Source organism: Dryas octopetala, chromosome 5, assembly GCF_963921425.1.
Source record: "Dryas octopetala chromosome 5, drDryOcto1.1, whole genome shotgun sequence".
In the NCBI taxonomy this organism is placed as follows: Eukaryota; Viridiplantae; Streptophyta; class Magnoliopsida; order Rosales; family Rosaceae; genus Dryas; species Dryas octopetala.
The window spans coordinates 8059416-8069557 of NC_141370.1; the positions used below are offsets into that span (position 1 = coordinate 8059416).

General features: G+C 40.6%; 1 protein-coding gene across 3 annotated transcripts in view; it reads right to left on the reverse strand.

Moving 5' to 3' along the window:
* Positions 1-305: 305 nt before the first annotated feature.
* The window catches only part of LOC147283965 (mitochondrial import receptor subunit TOM20-like), a 13098-nt gene continuing 3261 nt past the window's right edge, over positions 306-10142 (reverse strand). Inside the window, exons 1-4 of one of the 3 annotated variants that reach the window (XR_015122423.1) lie at positions 1700-1793; positions 1422-1577; positions 526-777; positions 306-442 (exon numbers count right to left, since the gene is read on the reverse strand). The gene's annotated coding sequence lies outside the window, so the exon portion shown is untranslated. Of the gene's footprint in view, positions 443-525; positions 778-1421; positions 1578-1699; positions 1794-10142 lie in introns of those variants that run through there. The other 2 variants (XR_015122422.1, XR_015122421.1) reach the window with 2 other exon arrangements.

Genomic DNA, 10142 nt, shown 5'->3' on the forward strand with positions numbered 1-10142 from the left:
GAACGGATATTGTAAATGTTTTTTAATTAAAAAAAACAAAATTAAAATGGATTGTTAGATATCAGTTTTTCCTGTCAAATATTTGATATAAAAATTCGAACATGCACCATCCAATTTGTGCAATTTAAATGCTTCAATCAATTTCATCCAACATTCTCATACAATATTTCCAACATCCAATTTCAACCATATTCAAGTTAACAAAAATAAATTACAAATCCCTCAACAAGTAGGGATAACCCTAGCTAGCTAATCCATTTTTAACCCCCCTAAGAAACTTCAAAAATCTGCACAAAATATAAGGCATGGCTAGTTCTAAATGATGCACACTAGGTACTTTGATCTATTCTCTGAATTTCCAATTCCCACAGAGACACGTGCTGGGTCCACAAGACCAACCATTTCAGCCATGTTGGATTCGATAAGCCTATCGTACAGGTACCTAACAATTTTCAAGCATCCATTTGTATCACAACAGTTTATGAGGAAAAAAAATAATGTAGATGAATCAAAGAGTACACTGACCTCATGTACACAACTATGCAGGTTGCTGAAAGTTCCTCCATCCTCAATACTGCAGCTATATCCTCGTACAAGATATAAAGTTTTCGGACAGCTCGATCATATCCACAAAATGCTCAAAACATGTACCAGATTTATACCAACATGCATGTCAGTCTAAATATTATTGAGGGTAACAAACTCTACCCATTCAACTCGAATTTCATCAAATTTTTCTTATGTGTAACCGCTCCGCTTGTACTTCGAGTTACTCCACTGAAAACATTATAAAAAAGTGCATTAATATTTACATATTGGCAGCCAACACATGCAAAAGCTCAAACCAATACTCAAATCAGATTTGTTACCCAAATTATCACTCATGCATGTAAATTTCACCAAATCAAAACCAACAAAACCTGTCGAATGCTACAAACTAGACCCAAAGTACCAAATCATTCAAACATAGCTTCAATTCATAAGATTTTTATTTAAAACACTCTTGAACATGTCTAGTACTTGTTCCATAAGTATCAGGTCAAAAGCACTACTCAAAATCACAATGGTGCAACCAAACTCGTAATAATGCACTGCGTAGTAAAACTGTCATTTTCTAGCAAAACAGAATCAATTTTAGAAAATCATAGAAAATACATCTCAAATCGGATTTCAGTGATTCAGAGCTTGAAATTATTGTTGAGATGTCTAGTTTAAATGGTCCAAAAACCAAATTCAAAAGCCTTGTCAAACACTTCAGAATTTCAGAAATATGACACAAGGTCAAAACTGTGCAATGTAGGCAGATTGTGTAGTTTCCATGAAAATCAAAGCCTTTCTGTCAAAAAGCTTGGCCTTTTCACACAACAACACACAATTACAACCAACTAAGAGCATAATACAAGCTAGGGTTAGGGCCTTACCTCCAAGCTCTCGGTTTACAAATATTGAAATGGCAGCAACACTTGGTCTAAATATAATCATATGCTACTACGTACAACATTAGGATGCAAAAATCTTTTTGCATACCACTTGCATTAGAAAAAATGGAGCATGAGCCAAGGATTATCTACCTAAACCTGCAAAAAATAATACCAACATATTAACAAATTAGACTCTGGAGTATTATTCCATCTTAACAAGAAAACTAGAAAGATTAATGATTAAAAAGACATAACAGAAACTAGATCCTAGATAATACCATGTTTAACATAGAGTAACCTTCACATTGAGAATATAGGACTCAAAAGGCTGAGAGATGAAAGATGAGAGAGAGAGAGAGAGAGAGAGAGAGAGAGAGAGAGAGATAGACCATGTGCTCTGCAACCTACATATATTGATAGAAACAAACAAATTTGTAAGAAATTATCCATATAATGATGGTTGGATGAACCTCTTTCCCACAAATTGATAGAAACAAACAGATTTGTAAGAACGCCCATAATGATGCCCAAAACCAGACTCTTTCCCACAAATTAGCACATAAGCAAGCAATAAATAAAAAAGCTTTTCGAAGGAATAAAGTTCAAATTAGCACATTGACTTGGCTTACATCATTTTCTTTGAATTAAAAAAAAAAACAGAACTAAAATTAGAAGTTAAAAACATTTTAATATTAAATTAGATATAAATGAAAACAATATATACAAACATATATATTATACAAATGACACCATTATGTACAAACAATATAAATTGGACATGCCACTCTTGCACTTCCATATCCAACACCTCTTTGGACAGTAAACAAAAGCTCACCTTCATTTATATAAATGCCATGAAAGTTCAAGTGTCTTACTTAGTTACAATTTTATCACTGCTTTACTTTCTAAGGAAGTCATATATTTACAAACTTATTTTTGTTGTAAAAGTATGTAGAAATCTAGGGTTTGTGGAAGAGAGGAGGCAGAGAGAATATGATCAGTCACTCTTATTCATGTTATAAATATCCTTATATAGAAGTAGGGTTTACTAGGTTTTGTATATTTACTAGTATGCCCCTACAACTAATTACAGGGATAGCCACATATAACAATATATTTACAACACTCCCCCTTGGATATTCCATGTCATTAGTGTTGTCTCTGCTATGCGCTTCTAAGTTGTCTCGTTAAAACCTTGCCAAGTAATAAAAACCCTGTGGGAACAAAAACAACCCTGGTCGAAGGAAAAAGAGTGCAACGCGCGTGAGTGTGGAGTAGTCGCATCAGAACCTCGAAAGTAGGTGAAGTCATATCTTCTGGATCATAGGCAAATAGTATGTCAATGGGAGCGGGGTGCATTAGAGTTGCTACACCAAAACCTTGCCCGGTAAACCCAATGGGAAAAACCCGTGGTCGAAGGGAAAAGATGAGCAAATGCATATGTATCAGATCAACACATCTTCAGGATGTAGTATGAGTAGGGTGACCATGCCAAGATGTGCCTCATTAAAACCTTGCCAGGTAACAAAACCCAGTGGGACAAAATAACCCTGGACGAAGGACAAAAGAGTACACGATGGTCAAGCGAGTATGCTTCAGGATACTCCCCCTAATGTCGACTCCCCCTGAAGACTACATACTAGGTAAATCAGCCAATCTACGCAACCCAATACCTCGAACATGCATCAAGAACGTGGACTTTGGCAGTGACTTGGTAAAGAGGTCTGCATGGTTGTCTTGAGATCGGATCTGCTTGACTTCAATCATCTGATGCTCTTTTTGCTGTTGATCGAAGAAGAACTTCGGTACTATATGCTTGGTGTTGTCTCCTTTGATGAAATCTGTCTTCATCTGCTGGATGCAAGCGGCATTATCCTCATAGATAATCGTTGGTTCATCAGTGGTGGAATTCAGCCCACACGTAGTTCGAACATGCTTGGAAACTGCTCTTAGCCATATACATTCACGAACTGCTTTGTGAAGGGCTAGAATCTCAGCATGATTCGAAGAGGTAGCAACAAGGGTCTGTTTCGTAGACCTCCAAGATATTGTTGTATTCCCAATGGTAAAGACATAACCAGTTTGAGAACGCGCCTTATGCGGGTCTGATAGATACCCTGCGTCAGCATATCCAAAAGGCGGGCATCATTCCGAGGATCGAGGGGGTTCGATCCATTCCTTGATGCGTAGCTAGGGATAAAATAAGCCCATATCCGTCGTACCTTTAAGGTGGCGGAAAATATCTTTTATGCCATTCCAGTGGCGGCGTGTTGGCGCAGAGCTATATCTAGCTAACAAGTTCACAGCGAATGAGATGTCTGGTCTAATACATTGAGCCAAGTACAATAATGCGCCTATTGTACTTAGATATGAGACTTCTGGTGCCAATATCTCTTCGTTATCATCTGCGGGACGAAACGGATCCTTCTTACGATCTAGACTACAGACGATCATGGGCGTGCTAGAAGGCTTCGCTTTATCCTCATTAAAGCGCCTTAACATCTTCTGGATGTAATTCGATTGATGGACCAAAATTCCATCTGCACGGTGCTCGAGCTCCAGGCCGAGACAGAAGTTCGTTCTCCCAAGATCTTTCATCTCGAATTTCAACTTCAAGTGTTTAGCAGTTTCCTTGATCTCTTCAAGAGTACCAATTAGATTCATGTCATCGACATAAACAACTACAATAGCAAAACCAGAACTTGTTCTTAATAAACACGCAAGGGCATATATCATTATTCACATATCCCATCCCGATCAAATACTCACTTAGACGGTTATACCACCTCCGTCCGGATTGTTTCAATCCATAAAGTGAACGCCTCAAACTAATGGAGAGCGTGTTCCGTGGTCTGGAACTATTTGCATCGGGTGTCTTAAGTCCTTCGGGAACTTTCATATATATCTCTGTATCAAGATCCCCATAGAGATAAGCAGTGACCACATCCATAAGCTGCATACTCAGTTTTTCGGAAACTACCAAACTGATAAGGTAGTGGAACGTTATGACGTCCATTACGGGGGAATACTCTTCCTCGTAATCAATCCCAGGGCGTTGAGAAAATCTTTGCGCCACTAGACGAGCCTTGTATCTCACAATCTCGTTTTTCTCATTACGCTTCCTTACAAATACCCATTTAAATTCTACAGGTTTAACATGGGGAAGGTGTAGGAACGACAGGCCCAAACACCTTTCTCTTTGTCAAGGAATCTAATTCGACCTGGATTGCTTCTTTCCATTTTGGCCAGTCGTCTCGACATTGACATTCATCAACGGAGTGAGGTTCGATGTCATCGCTAGTTATGATTTCGGTAGCTACCGCGAATACAAATATATCATCGATGATAATCTCGTTTCGATTCCAGAGCTCACTTAAGCATGCATAATTTATAGAGATCTCTATGTTCTCGGGAGTGGGTTCAAACGTTGGAGCGTCCCCCAACGCCGTCTCTTCTGGGACAGACCCATAATCCGGAACTATTTCGTGAGATGGATCAATTGAGATCGCGATGTCAAGGAGACTCATTTGTGCCAAATGTATCCTCTTCCGGGGATAAGAGTCCATCGAACCTAGTGGTCAACCTCACTTCTGGGCAGGGACATATGACTGGTTAGCCACTATTGTTGTACCTCGTCCATCTGGAACGACACGTCCTCCTGGGACGACACGTCCTTCGGGGACGGATATCCTTGCAGGCACATTTGCAGCAGGTATATGTGATCTCGTCACTTTAGCTAGATCAGAGAATGCGTCTGGCATATTATGAGTTATACTCTGTAGATCTAGAATTCTCCGCACTTCACTATCACATTGTGCGGTTCGGGGATTGAGATGAGACATAGTGAGGACATTCCACGTCAATTCACGTCGTTCTTCAAGAACGGTGACGTTCATATCTCCCCCTAACGGCGGGAAGACTGTCTCATCAAAGTGACAATCCGCAAATCTAGCGGTAAAGAGATCGCCTGTCAAGGGCTGTAAAAAGCGTATAATGGATGGTGATTCATAATCGACATATATGCCCATCGTTTGTTGAGGACCCATTTTGGTACGTTGTAGCGGCGCAACTGGCACGTAAACTGCATACCCAAATACGCGTAAGTACGAAACGTCAGGTTCGTACCCAGTCACCAGCTGTAACGCGGAGTAAGGTTAGGTAGCAGTGGACCTCAACCGGACCAACATGGCTGCATGCAAGATTGCATAGCCCCACGCAGAAATTGGAAGCTTGGTGCGCATAACCAAGGTTCGTGCGATCATTTGTAATCTTTTAATGAACGCTTCTGCGAGACCATTCTGGGTGTGAACATGGGGAACTCGATGTTCAACATTAATCCCAAGGGGCATGCAATAATCATCGAAAGTTTTCGATGTAAACTCTCCGGCATTATCAAATCTTCTGGACTTTATAGGATAATCCGTGTGGTGAGCCTTCTGGGCGAGAAGTTTAGCAAAAGCAGCGTTTCTTGTGGACAATAGTGTAACATGTGATCACTTTGTCGATGCATCAACCAAAACCATAAAATATTTAAATGGTCCGCATGGTGGTTGGATAAGTCCACAAATATTCCCTTGTATCATTTGCAGGAAAAAGGATGGAGTCTTTACTAGTCTTTGCATATGATGGTCTAGTATTCAACTTTCTGAGCGAGCAAGTTTGGCACAATGTGTCACTAAACACAAGATCCTTATTAGTAAGGGGATGCCCGTGTGATGAATTGAGGATACGGCGCATCATACTTTGACCTGGGTATCCCAACCGGTCATGCCATAGAAAGAAACTGCTCGAATTGATTAACTTCTGGTTAACTATGTGATTGGCCTCAATCGATCTAATGGTGGTCATGTAAGACCGCTCGAGAGACATTTCGATTTCTCCAATGTACGCTTCTTGCCATACAAATTGGAGGTTATGCAAAGATATTCCACACCATTTTCCTCAGTGGTTTCAACGTGATAACCGTTGGCTCGAATATCCTTATAACTCAACAACGTTCTTCTGGAACTTGGAGAATATAAGGCCTCATTAATGGTAATTCAGTACCATTGGACAACATAAAAATGGGCTTTGCCATGGCCCTCTATCAGGTTGGATTGGCCTGATATGGTTGTCACAGAGGTATGAGTAAGCAATAAGTTTGAAAAATACTTTCGATCTTGAAGTATGGTGTGCGTAGTAGCACTGTCTGCCAGACAACAAACTTCCCCACTAAACATGCTTATTCATAAATTTAATTCAATAGATCACATGTATGAAAATAACTTAATTGAATTAAATAATATTCGAGCATAACCAAATTTCCAAAACAAATAATCCAAATCATAAATCACCAAAATAATCTGAATAAGAAAAACATTATTCAGAAAATAAATACAGCACAAGCGCCGATCATATCCATGTCATCGAGTTTCTAGTCCTCGAAGTGTCCAGATTCAGTCTGGAAATCAGTGACCTCTAGGGTGGTATCCGTAGGAAATGATCCCTCAATGAGGTTGGTCTCTCGAGTTCCGCGACTGGCGTGATACTCATTTACAGCTTGCGCTGATGCACGGCAGGTGCGGGACCAGTGATCAGTTCCTCCACATCGGTAACAGAGATCATTCTGATTCTGATTCTGGTGGCGACGGGCCGGACCAGTGTTCCTCTCATTTCGAGTTCTTAGGGCCAAGGGACCGTGGTTCCTACCATGTGGGCTATGGCCACGTTGGCCTCGGTCATACAGGTCATTCCTCTGAGAACCTTTCCTTCCATATCTAGGGCGGTCAGACTTTGTGCCCTTTCCATGACCTCGGTATCCTCTTTCGCGGTTTGAATCGCGATAAGCAACAGCGTTTGCTTCAGGCAATGGTGCTGCTTTAATACCGACAGGTCGGGCTTGATCATTTCTCATTAATAAGTTGTTGTTCTTTTCAGCGAGCAACAGAGTGGTGATCAATGCCGAGAACTTGGTAAAATTCTTCTCCCTGTATTGTTGCTGCAGGACCAAACAGGAGGCAGGGAAGGTGGAGAAAGTCTTCTCCAATAGGTCAGCTTCGGTGAGCTCCTCCCCACAAAATTTGAGGAGTGACCGGATCCGGCAGATTTCCGAATTATACTCATTCACGGATTTGAAATCCTGGAAACGAATGTTCTGCCAATCATGTCTTGCTTCAGGCAAGAAAATGGTCTCTTGATGGTCAAACCGCTCTTCCAGAGCAACCCAAAGAGCTCGTGGATCCTCTTCAGCGAGGTACTCAACTTGAAGTGCTTCCTCCATATGCTTCCTAATGAAGATCATGGCACTTGCCTTAAGAGATTCTGCGACAACATTGTCTGCATTGATTGTCGATCTCATCTTCTTGGCAGTCAAATGAAGCTTAACATCTTGAGTCCACTTTAGATAGTTTCTTCCGGAAACTTCCAAAGCGACAAAATCAAGCTTGTTGAGATTTGACATTCTTTGGTTGAAAGGAACAAATAATTATAATTACTGCTTCGGGCAATAACATCGATAAGCAATAAATAAGAACTTCAAGTTCTATAACATGGTATAGACATGTAAAATCTACTGGTTTTATCATGTATGGTGAATTTATGAAGGAAACTTCAGGTTCCTTATACGGCATTATTGAAGCTACAGGTTCAATATTTATGTATGAACTACTGGTTCATTAATTACCTGCAATTTCTACACATATATTCTAGTGCAAAAATTTAAGCAAGTAAAATATTCATATACCCAAGTAGAACAGAAAAATATCACAAAATTATTTGAATAAAAGTTTCTGACATTTAGAGTATATATATTAAATGGTTTGTATACTAACAATAAACCATCAGCAGCACAGTGGTTAAGGTGCACTCTTGGTACCCAAGAGGTCCTGGGTTCAAACCCCAGGCATGACAAGAATTAACATCTCCTTTTTACAAAGTTTCAGGAGACTCGCCATGTGTCAACGTGGGAGTGGCAGCGACGTGGCGCTGACGTGGCGCCTGCATGGCGCTGATGTGGCAGCTAGGTGGCTGCCTGCGTGGCAGCAAGGTGGCTGCCTGCGTGGCAGTGGGCCTGCTGGGCCGCTGCGAGGCTGCTGGGCTGCGCTGCTGGACTGCGCTGCAGCAAGGCTGGAAGGCAGCGAGGGCTGGCAGCAAGGCTGCTGGTGCACAAGGGCTGGCAGCGCGAGGCTGCTGCGATGCAGCAAGGCCTGCTCTGCTGCTGGGAGGCGCTGGCAGCAAGGTGTTGCGCGAGGAGGAGCTGCTGCTGGCAGCGAGGCAGCAAGGCTGCAGCGGGGCGAGGCGCACGAGGGGGGTTGCTGCTGCAGGCAGCGATGCGTGACTGCTGCGGGCAGCGAAGCGCGAGGCAGCAAGGCTGCTGGCCGTGTGCGCGGGGTGGTTTCCGATCACCAAAAAATTATTCCCTTTTTTTATTTTAATCATTCAATCCAAGAAGACATGTAAAATATGTAAACCCAAATAAATCAATCACAAAAATTTAGGGTTCATGCTTCATGGAGGATTTTTCAATCAATCAAAGGTTTTAAAACATAAACATAAAATTGTTTTATAAAACCTACTTGGTTGAAGAACAAATTGAAGGATGATCCTCTTTCGTTTATCGATCCACAATCCACAATCCAAAGAGCTTCTCGTGCTTGATTGATTGAAGAACGGATTGAATGATGATCCTCTTTTGTTTGGCGATCCACAATCCAAAAAGCTTTTCGTGCTGATAACGTGTTGTAAAAGTATGTGAAAATTAGGGTTTGTGGAAAGAGAGGAGGCAGAGAGAATATGATCAGTCTATCTTATTCATGTTATAAATATCCTTATATAGAAGTAGGGTTTACTAGGTTTTGTATATTTACTAGTATGCCCCTACAACTAATTACAGGGATAGCCACATAAAACAATATATTTACAACAAATCTAAGTTTATTGAGACCTTATTTTCTAGGTTAGTTCCTTTAAAGCTAAACAAGCAACCATAGTGTTTAAATTCAATTAAATTCACATAAGTCATCTCATTCCATTCTTAGATCAATAGATTAACTTTTCTCATCCTAATAAGGCAAGTTGAAGCCATCAACATGCATTCCATGTTTAATTGATTCTTAGTTTCAAAAGTAACTCAATTACTTCTTTCTACAACTAACATACCATTAACGAATAAATCATATTTTTCTTTAAAAGTTAATAAATTAATTCTAATCAAGCATGGCAGCCAAGGAACACATCAAAACATTTAAAACAATCAATCAGTCTGAGCCAAGCATTTAAGGAAAACAAACACTTTTATTAATGTAACTAGGAATCAAAGCATACTAAAACATAGGGTTTGAAAAGGACTAGCTCCCCCTACCTCAATTGAAGCTTCTTGCCCTTGTTGTGATCCACCAAACTGAAAATCAATCCCAAAACATAAAAGGAATCAGATTTCACATTCTCAAACTCAATTGGGGCTTTCTAGGGTTTCAATGTCGTATTGGCTAAGTTAAGTGACATCCAAGACCTCAACTCTACAAACATCCATCATATGACCTCAAACAAGTTTTAAATCATGTATGCAAACATATTTGGAAGCTTACAAATCAACACAAAGGCTATAGCAGAAAAAGGGCATGCTGCAGCCATGGTTTTGTTAAAAAATATGGGGTTTGACAACCCAAATTCCAATCCAGAGGTAAATGAACTCCATCATGCTCATAGAACAATCTCAAGGGTGATTTGTGACTTGTGTGAACC